The sequence below is a fragment of the Myotis brandtii genome, unplaced genomic scaffold (assembly GCF_000412655.1).
Source record: "Myotis brandtii unplaced genomic scaffold, ASM41265v1 scaffold6, whole genome shotgun sequence".
In the NCBI taxonomy this organism is placed as follows: domain Eukaryota; kingdom Metazoa; phylum Chordata; class Mammalia; order Chiroptera; family Vespertilionidae; genus Myotis; species Myotis brandtii.
The window spans coordinates 1,492,852-1,503,411 of record NW_005370271.1 but is presented as its reverse complement, the minus strand read 5'-3'; the positions used below and the strand labels follow the sequence as shown (position 1 = coordinate 1,503,411).

At 46.3% G+C, this 10,560-nt stretch overlaps 1 protein-coding gene across 1 annotated transcript in view; it reads right to left on the bottom strand.

Moving 5' to 3' along the window:
* Window positions 1-8,949: 8,949 nt before the first annotated feature.
* Window positions 8,950-10,560, bottom strand: part of ATP6V0E1 (ATPase, H+ transporting, lysosomal 9kDa, V0 subunit e1) — a 21,564-nt gene continuing 19,953 nt past the window's right edge. Inside the window, exon 4 of the mRNA XM_005879372.2 lies at window positions 8,950-9,422. The gene's annotated coding sequence lies outside the window, so the exon portion shown is untranslated. The remainder of the gene's footprint in view (window positions 9,423-10,560) is intronic.

Sequence of the window (10,560 nt, the reverse complement as noted above, 5' to 3'; positions counted from 1 at the left end):
AGGCTCACCTTGTGGATGTTCGTTTACAAAGCGTTCACGCGCGGTGTTTTCTCTGATCTCGAACTATGCGGTTGGGCCCCATTTTACAGTTTAAGTTCCCTGAAGCTTGAAGGGGTCCACGGGAACAGAGGGCATTAATTTAAAGGGGGGCTGTATCGACTTTCTGCTTTATAAACGCCCTATCCATCTGAACTTCAGTCACTGAGAGACAGACCTTGCCTTCAGTTGTTCGTTCATTCATTCATTCAACTACTATTCAATGCGTTAGACTGTCCCAGACACAGGGATCAGATTGTGTGCACCTTTAAGAGAGAGAGAGAGAACTGTACACAATTTCAAGCCTTTATAACACAGTGGCTTGAGGTCTTCTTGGGCTCCCAATCCTACTAATAACAACAGCGATCCTTTATTATTGAACGTGTCCTATGGGGTGGGCTTATCACCTTATCTAGTTATCCCTACAAGCACGTGTACTGGTAATATACCAGTTTTCAGATGGAGAAATAAAAACTCAGAGAGATTAAGTTATTTGCTTAAGGTCAGGCAGCTAGTACATGATCCAGCTATCACAGCTTGTGCTTCCAGACTGCTCTTTAGACTTCTTAAGGTATCAGACTATATATTTTGAGCACAGACCAGAAATCTGATCTTAGTAAGCATAGGGAATGTTGGATTATGGAGCAGAAATGCTTGGCAAGATTCCTTCAGGATGACAGTTTTCTCTTAGGAGTAATTGCCTTTGAAATGTGGCTCCTCTTTGCACAGATCTGGGAAAGTAGTATAATGTCATGTTAAAACTGTGGACTTTGGAGTCAGAAAGACTTCTATAGATCACAAGCTTCAAAAGGGCAGGGCTAGCTGTGTTGTTTATCCTCTACCTTTCATGCCTGGCGGGTATGCAGCCATTAAATACTGGTGGAATAACAACCTGGATTTGAATCCTTGCTCCACCATGTGTGAACCTGCACAGATTATTTGGTCTCTGTGAGGCTTCCATGTAAGTATCTCATGGGATTGAAGTGAGAATTAAGTGAAAAACATAATATAAGGCATTTACCATAGTGCTTTGCATATAGTGAGCAACTAATAAATGATAGTATTACTAGATTGTTTCAAGGACATCATTTAGAAGATCTGCTGTGGGCTAAATAGCAAGTAAGGATAGCTCTAGATTTACCAGTTAACAGCCGCTAAAATAATGCTTTTGTACACAATAATAGGGAGGTATATGTAGAAACCTAAAAGGAAAGTTAATCTCACCTCTGTATCCTTCAAAATGCCATAGATTCTCAATACCCAATGAGAGAATAAGTATTTTCACTACTACCCAGGAAGTAGTATTTTAAGTCTTACATATACATTCTAATTTCCCATATCAACTAGAGTTTCGATTGAAATCCCAATTGAAAAACTAGGTTGGAAAGTTTGAGCCAGGTTCTCTTACTCATTCAATGAGATTCATGCATTAAATCTCCTTGGAATACATCACATACGATCCTCTCTTATAAATACTATTTTTGGAAAAACTCCCAACAGATGGTTAGCTCTTCCACTGTTACACTGGCCTCTGGACACAGACATTTCACTGCCTCTATTGGGCAACAGTTCCTTGGGTCAAGGAGCCGCTCGGTTCTTCTAGCACAAGGCTCTACACACTGAATGGGCTTACTAGTGAATTACAGTGGATTCCCGCCTTTGCATCTTCCGTTGTCTTGGAAAGGATAGAGTTTTGGCTAACAGAGACCTTTCCGTCAAGGTTTGTTAATGACTGTATCCTGCTCTGAAGTGAATGAAATCACTGACTGCTCATTGATTTGTGTTTCTCTGGGTTTTATCCTGCCAGATTGTGCCACAGTCAAAGTTGGCAGGAAGCTGGGACTCTGGAATAGCACTGGCTTGAGGTTCAGGAGGCTCTTCTTGTTCTAACCACAAAGCAGTAACCAACTGCCATCACCAAAGTGTTTAACCTTGCTCCTGTAGGATCATTTTCATACTGGGAGAGCCTGAGTCAGGAAACTGTTTTACACAAACACGAGACAATGGGGAAACAAAGCAATACTTAGGACTCCCTTGTATTCTTAAAACTAAATTAATTCTTTTTTGATTAGGTAACATATACATGCCACAAAATTCAAAAGGCACAAAAAGGTATTCAGTGAATATTAAATTTCCCTCCCACCCATGTTCCCCTTCTCAAAAGCAACCACAATTGCCCACGCTCTGTAACCTTCTAGAGATATTCTTTGTATATGCGACATTTCCCCCACTTTAAACCTCAATGTATTTGGAACACTGTTCTTGGACCCAAGACCCCAATTTGAGCTTGACCAACTATGAGATCTAGGGTGAGGGGCTGACCTTCTCTGTGTTCCAGCTTCTTCACTAGCAGGAATCTGGACTAGAACTGAATGTTCTCTATAATCCTTCTAACTTGAACACTGAGCTCCTGAAAAAAATTAAAATAGTTGCCACAGGTCCTAACTTTTCTATGACCTAGAGTTTGCACTTTACGTGTCATTCTTCATTGGTACCCAGACTAAGCCCTACCTACTGTTCATGCACCTGTCTTCTAAATGAGTGCTATCCTTTTGAATCTCAGTGTCTTCTTTCCAGACCCTGCTGGGCTGGTGTGATACATTAAGATCTCACAGCTTCAGAACTGAGATTAATTAAATCAAAGCTGGGAGATCTCCAGGAAAGCTGTGTCCTCCTGACACTTGTAAAAACTGATTTCTTTCCTGAGCAGACTTTGCTGAGGGCGAGTCTGAATGACATACTAATTGATGGCTCACAGTTGGCACCCATCCCTCATTCATCTCTCCTAGAAGATATTTGTTGAGGAAGGAGGAAGATCACATCTTCCCATTGCCTTAACGTCTCAAGAGGATACCGTGTTCTTTATGTGACAGCTCTGAGCTTCAGGTTCTTACTTCTCCCAGAAAGCACCAAGTTCAGTCCCAAACGCCCTTCCCTAGTCTATCATCTACTTATTTAACCTGATTTCTCACTCTCCAGAACTAGCCCACCATGGGACAGGAGCTTAAAAACAGCTTGTGGTCTGAATGCACAGATTAACATCCAAATCCTATTCATTCTCCATGACTCGAGATCCCACATCCTTCACAAAATCTATTGCTACTACATCTATTTCTGCTCTCATTAATCTTTCTTCTACCACCCAAATGAGCCCTTAATGTACTCATTGCTTTTAATATCCACATCATGTATGTTGATATTATTTCCTCAATTAAATCAAGTTGCCTACACACTAATATATCCTTGGATTACGGAGAATGCGAGGGGCTTCATTAGACAGCATGTGCTAGCCTGTGTTAAGTGATGAGCAGGGGAAGGGAAGTGAAAGAAATAAGGAAACGGACATTCTTGAGTGTCTAATGTGTACATGAAGACACAGCCCTGGCCCTGGAGGGACTCAGAACCTCTCGAGGCGGACTGACATGGAAAGCCGACCATACAAGAGCATTCATAAGAGGGGTGGCTCTGGCGGTTGTCAAGAACATGACGTGTATTTCAGGGCCGTTTTCTTCCCTATGTATTTGGTTAAGTTACTAACCTGGTTTTCCCCTGATTTCTGTCATAACCGGCCTCTGAGGATTAAATGCAGGAGCTGCTGCATACCGGGTGCTCAACAGCATCGGTTCCCACCTTCCCTCTCTCCCTTCCAGGGGGGATGTGCCTGGAAGCTTCTGAGAAGAGAAGCAGCAGAGAAGGGAAAGCAGCCTGGCCGGAGCAGGTGGCAAGCCCTCGGACTGTTTTAGGGCTCACTGTCTTCAGCATTCCTGTCCAAATGGTTTTGTCTGTTTCACTAGGACTGAAAACTTCTTGGAAAAACTAATGGTGTCTGTGGGGTTCTGTTTTTCGGTTTGGTTTGGTGTCTTGACAGTGCTGAGCTTAATGTGCAGTTGGGATCAGCAACTCTAACTGATAGCAAAGCAGGAAGCCGAGGGAGCGAGAACAATGTCGTGTTTGTTGTAGGAAAGGCTCCCGAAAGACAGGTACAATGAGACCTTCTTGTCGGCTTGGCCAGAAGTAGGACGATAAAACAGAAAGTGGAGGAACAGACTGATAAGAAGCAGGAACCAAGACCTGGAGCCGCGATAACAGTTTGTTGAACTACAAGTGGACACACACTCTGAAGGACCCAATCTGGGTAAAACTGCGAAGAGGGGTTTCCATTACACGAAGTAAACCGTTCAGGCAGAGGGCTGAAGTGGGGAAGAGTAAAACTTCCACAGAATGGAGGCCGAAGTCGGAGGGTCCTTTGTATCTAAGGCTTTCCCCCCCAGAAATTCACAAGGTCGTAAATTCCCCTCATGCTGCAGCACAACCAGGGATGGTGCCCACCAGTTCTGAGGCGTCACCCTGTGCTCACAAAGCCCAGCCCGGCCAGGAGTGAGATATGTAAGAGGGTGCGAGAGGCTGTACCTGCATTCACACTCCAGTCACCGTGAGACATAAAGCACATTGACAAACCTGCACGCCAACTGTGGGTTCTATCCTGGTAGGAGGGGCAGTACCAGGGGGCCCCCACAACTCAGTGCCCACCTGGGCTCCTGCTGGGCTGTCTGCCTTTCCACATACACCGAGGGCGTCTGCTACCTGCCAACCTGGGTGGTGTCACTCAGGCTCAAGCCAGGAGGGTTCTGGCCGCGGGAGTCCTGTGAGCTGACTGCAGCTCCTTCCCGCTGCCCCTACCACCAGCCAGCTCCACAGGAAGGCTGCCCTCCCACAGGACTCACTACAAACTTATCGAGCACCTACTTTCCTACTTTGTGCAAGGCTGCAGGGATCAAACGTTTGAATAAGCCAGAGATCCTGTCCGGCAAAGGGTTCTGCTATCTCAGGGGGGGAAACACACGTGTAAGCTACACAGTAGTGGGCAGAAAAAGCAAAGGATGGAACCCTGAAGGCCACAACCTGCAGAGCGTCCTCAGCCGCTAGCATCCTCCTGCTGGGAGCTGCCTGGGAGCGGGGAGGAGGAGTTGGGGAACTACATTACACAAGGAGGAGGTTTAACCGGAGCAGCCTGAATGAAAGACGTGCCGGAGCAGTTGGGAGCGGAAGAACAGCAGGCTTTTTCTAACCAGGCAGTACCCCACAACATGAATACCCCGGGCTCCCACTTGTCTATGTGGGTAGAATCCAAATCAATGCTCCCTTGTTATTTCACGGTGCTGTCGTTATGAGCACCTATACAACAGGAGGCCAGTTTTATAAGCTGAGTGCTCTGCCCTCCGCCCTCCACAACGGACACAGTTCATCAGAACTGCTGTGTGAACGTGCTAATTTTCATCGATTGAGAATAGCCTCAGTGTTTGAATAAATCTGACTTCACTTCCCCTGACCCTGAATTACTCTTTTCAGAAAAGGGGGTATGTATTATATTTTTGAAGGAAGTACTAACACTATTATTGCTTCCTGCCCCCTCCCTCTAAAAAAAAACAACACAAAACCCACCATTTTTTTTCCTAATTATAATACCAACACATACTCTTTGTGGAAAATTTGGAAAAAACACAAAGTTGTAAATGAAATAATCATTATCAACATTTTGATCTATTTCCTGCCAGGATTTTTGCTATGTACATAAGTTTAAAATCTTTTTTTTTCCTCTTAACATAATGTTCTATTATCTTTCGTTAGTAACTTTTACTGTTTCTTCTTTTTACTGAAGTGTTACATTTTCACTGGAGAAAATGCTGAAAAAAATATTAAAATCGTCTGCAATTACCATCCAGAGGCAGCGTGAATAGTTTTGTTGTCTTTTCAATCTCTTTTCTAGGCATGTATTCTGGGGCGGGGGAAATTATTAAATGCACCACAATACTCCTCCATTTGGATGTAGCATGACTTATAATAATCATTAGGTTAGTGATAAGGGTGTAGACACCATTATAGGTTTAAAGAGGAAAACAAAAACAATGACCCTGCAAACTACATCTTCAAAAGGCATGCCAGGAAGACTCCCATTCTCGCACAGGAACTGGTGGAACCTGGGAGGACATGTCCCGACACTTAATCTCTGATTGTTTCTAAGAGATCCATCTCCCTGTCAGAGTTCAGGCCTGGAGCCTGGCACAGGCCTTTACTTTTTCTGTAACCCAAAACCAAAGGGAAACCAGAAGTAGAAGGAAAAAAATCAGTTGGCTGCCCCCTCTGGGGCACATCTTTATAGAAAAGTACAAAAAATTTAAAAAAGAAAGAAAAGGACTGTCATTAGGTCCGAGGGATTTTGTCATTTCTTTGGCAGATACCCGTTGAGTATAATTATAATTTACAAATCATCTTCACCATCAGCATCTCCTTTGGTAACACCCTCATACAGCAGAAAGGGCAGGTATTTTTTAGATGAAAAAACTTAAGGCTCAATAATGAAATGATTTGCCCCAAGTCACACAGCTAGCGAGTGATGGAGTGAGATTGCAAAGCGAGGGCTTCTCCTAGTCTAACGATCACCCCGAGAGGCCACGCCATGTCCACCTGGACAGGCTTTGCAGGAGGGACCTCTCCAGAACCCTTTCCAAGGGCCGGATGGAGCTGCTTCCCTCTGCGCCGGGCCAGCCCCAGAGCAAGAGAACTGTCAGAGAAAATGATTCACCAGCAGCCAAGGCAGATGCTGGGCCATATTGTAATTAATGGGTCAGTTATGAGGGATTCGGTGAGGAGAAAATACACATCTGAATTTACCTATTAATTGCATTGAATATTCTCAAGCATTTCCTGAGGCGGGGGAGGAGGGAGGAAATTTTATTACGTTCCCCACACAAAATCTGAGTTGATTTCATCATTCCCTCATTTCAACAATAGCAATGTAGCTGGGTGGGGACAGACTCAGTACCTGGCCTCTAGGAACTTGCAACCGATCTTCCTGGAAGGGCTGTGATCTCCAATTTGGCTAGAAAATGAGCTCTTCTTCACAGGCTTTATGCTGAGGCCATTATGACACCATTGGGAGTCCCAGTAGGGTTTGGAGAGAACCCTCTAGGTTCAAGCCTGAATTGCTGCCTTATTAGGGCCTTTTCCCTCCCTAGAAAGCTCACTGAGCCGGATGTCCCTTCTGGGGGACGATCAAACCTCGCGGGCACAGCACCAGGCCCTTAGTGCTCCCGCCCCCGTGTCGTCAACACACTCACAGGAATCAGATTCCACCAAAGGGCAAGCAAGCCCGAGTGCAAAAAGCAGTGTAACCCAGTTTACTTCCCACTGTCTAGCTTAGAGCAAATGAAGGTAGAAAAAGGGATCAGTACAGAACAAGGCCAACGCAGGGATGTGGATCAGCCAGGGTTGCGACCTCTGCCTTCAACTGTGCCCTTGAACTGCAAATGTGTCAAACCATGGTCATGACTGAGAAGAGGCCCCAGCAGCCCTCCACACCTGCGGGCACCCTAGCAGCTACCGCCGATGCTGAACTCAATACAGGCAAAAGCAACACTCAAGGGAAGGGCCCTACGTTAGGGACAGCATGAGGCTCAGACCAAAAACCATGGTGGGAGCTGGGAAGGTTTCAGACTGATCCCCAGCGACAATGCACTGACTCGAGAATGCAGGTGCACAGCTGTGCTGGTCACACTTCCCTCCGAGGTCAGGGCTCAGAGACTGTGGCACCCTACGCGGCCACAGTAACCACCAGCACTGCTTTCTTAGGTTACAAATACTGAGTAAGGGTCTGTGAGTTGCTCTGATGGGACTGAGACACAGAGCTGGTTCCTGGCCACACCTGAGCGAGGCAGGGTGGCAAGTGGGAAATGCTGTAGAGCAGTGGTTCTCAACCTTCTGGCCCTTTAAATACAGTTCCTCATGTTGTGACCCAACCATAAAATTATTTCCGTTGCTACTTTATAACTGTAATGTTGCTACTGTTATGAATCGTAATGTAAATATCTGATATGCAGGATGGTCTTAGGCAACCCCTGTGAAAGGGTCGTTTGACCGCCAAGGGGGTCGCGACCCACAGGTTGAGAACCGCTGCTTTAGAATAAGGATCTGCAAACAAGGTCCCTGATGATCTGCGTCAAACGAGCTGTGCTGAATTGGGCAAATGATTCTCCCTGTTTGGGCTCCGATCCCTTACCTATGAAACAATGGGCTTAGCATATACCACTATGGTCGGTCCCTTTGGCGTCAAGTAGTCAGTTTTATGCATTCCATGAAATTAGCTAAACAGGCTCCTTTGCTGGAAATGTAAAGTACTGGTATTGCCTAACGCTCATGAAAACTTCATGTTCAAAATGAAAGTAAAGAATGGAAAGAAAAAAATGAAAGCAGAAGAGTCATTTCAACTTGAAACTCCCTTTGGTTGTGAGACTAGCAAAGCAATGAGTTCCGAGTTTGGGAGGAATAGAAAAGTACAAACTGCAAAACAGGAAATCCATTCTTGGCTGGCTGTCAAAAAGCCTCGAGCTGGTGAAAACTTAGATCCATTTTAATGTCTAAAACGAATAAAGCCCCCCAAATAGTGCATTACTGAGATGCTTGCTATCGAGAATTACTGCCCCTGTGCCAGGCTTTTTAAATCACTCTGGGTTTCTCCAGTCCTAGGTCTGAGGGTGTGATGGTACAATGAACCACTGGTTCCAAGTCGTCCCTGTGGCTGGTACCGACCTGCTACCTGCTCACTATCATACCCACTTTTTTACGCACACTGGTTCTACGTAGACTGATCTTCCTCTCCAAATAGCATAACAGCTCTTGCACTTGCACAGACCACAGATTCTACATCTTTGATTCCTCCAGTGCCTTGGCTAGGGTAGGCCCTCAAATGCTTACTGAACAATTAAGAAAAGTACTTACCAGTCTCTTCAGGCACCTCAAACTACATGGCCACTGTTACCCATCCAACCTGAGTTCGAACTGCAAGGCCTTTGTTAAAGGCCTTATTTAGAGACATAGAGGCTTATAAAAATGAGCTTAACAAACACAAACACCAGATTTCCATAGAAAGCAGGAAAATAATTTATTCCAAAAGATGGCAGAAGTAAGAAATTCATCCTGAAAATAGACTTTGGTGTAGTTCTGTCGGGACAGATCTGCCCTTGAACATGCTCTCCTACGGCTGCTGCACTGGAGTCTCACTGTCTCGTGACAGCGTTTGAACACGTCACTGGTCCCGTGTCATGAGCAGGCAGGAGCCATCTTCGGTCCACAGTCCCAGGAGAGTGCCGTGGTTCCAGAGCACCTTCTGTCTCAGGGGAGCGCATGAGCATTTGATGGCATGGGCACCGCTCAGATTAAGGAGGCACATAATTCATCAAAGTGTAAAAGGCTAACAGGAAAACACTGCACTGGAGAATAAGAGTCAACTGTGCTGTGGGTGTTTAAGGCAGGATGGCCAGGGCAGGCGAGCCAAGGAAGGCGGCCCAGTGTGGAGGTGACTGCACATCTAGAGGAATTCTCGCCATGACCTGCAAAACAAAGCCGGGCTAGTCACTGGTCCCCCCCACCCCCGCAACTCGCAGGAGGGCGCAGGCTGACATCAACGAAGTCAATCAGGCCAGTCACTTAAAACACCCAGGTGCTCAATGAACACTTGAGGGAGAAGTGGGCTCAGTCAACCTGCAAACGTGGGTAGGCGCTGCAGGGCTGTGACAAGAGGTCCCGTTACCAAGGACACTGCTACACTGAGGATCACAAGTAGGTTTGACCGTGTCACAGAAAGAGGAAGAGCCAAGTGACTAAGACCGATCGTACTGGAATCTAATGAGTTCCCTTTGGTTTCAAGAGTCTCCTTCCCGTTCCCTCTCACAGCAAGGAAGCGAGGCTCCCGCAAGCTGTTCTGTCAGGCTCCTAAGGAGCACATTCCTCGTCCTCGGAGCTTGAAGTTGCTCCTAGCGAGCTCCCTGTTCTCGCCACCACAAGTGTAGGTGACAAAGATGAGTCTTTTTTGCTAGAAGCTTCAAGCTGCAACCCCACCTTTGCAGAGCCAGTAAACATCCAGACCAGGCATCTTCACACATCCAACTGCTAACGTGGTCGCGGAAACGCCTTTATGTAAAGCATGTTTTATAACACTATATAAATGAAGCCACATATGCTACTTCTGAAGTGAAAAAACCAAGTAAGAGAAAATGTCCTTCAGAGGCAATTTCCACACACGGCTGAGCTGGCGGTAAGAGAACGAGCTGGTTATGACCACAGTTTGCCAGAACGTTGAGGGTAAGCGCAAGTGGGAGGGGCTAGTTACATTTGGATGAGACATGGTTGTGGCATGCAGGTCTGACAAGACTGAAGGTCAAACTGTGCAGAGAGAACTGATGGGCCCTTGAGGCTTTCCAAGTCAGTGGGCGGAGCCAGGAGGATCCACAGTGCAGAGTGGCAAAAGGCTCCCAAGGCCGGGGCTCCAGGCGCCCAGAAGCGGACAAGAGACTGGTGCAAGCTGGGGCAGCGCAACCGCCCTGGGTGGTAGCAAGCACCAGGCTGCCGGGACACCCTACGGCAGGTACATTCACCCCAAGATGGAATCAGAGGACCAGTTTTACAACGTAGCAGGAAAGAACCACAGCAGGTGCAGAGGGGCAGTTCCAGAGCCAGTGGCTCTTGTAG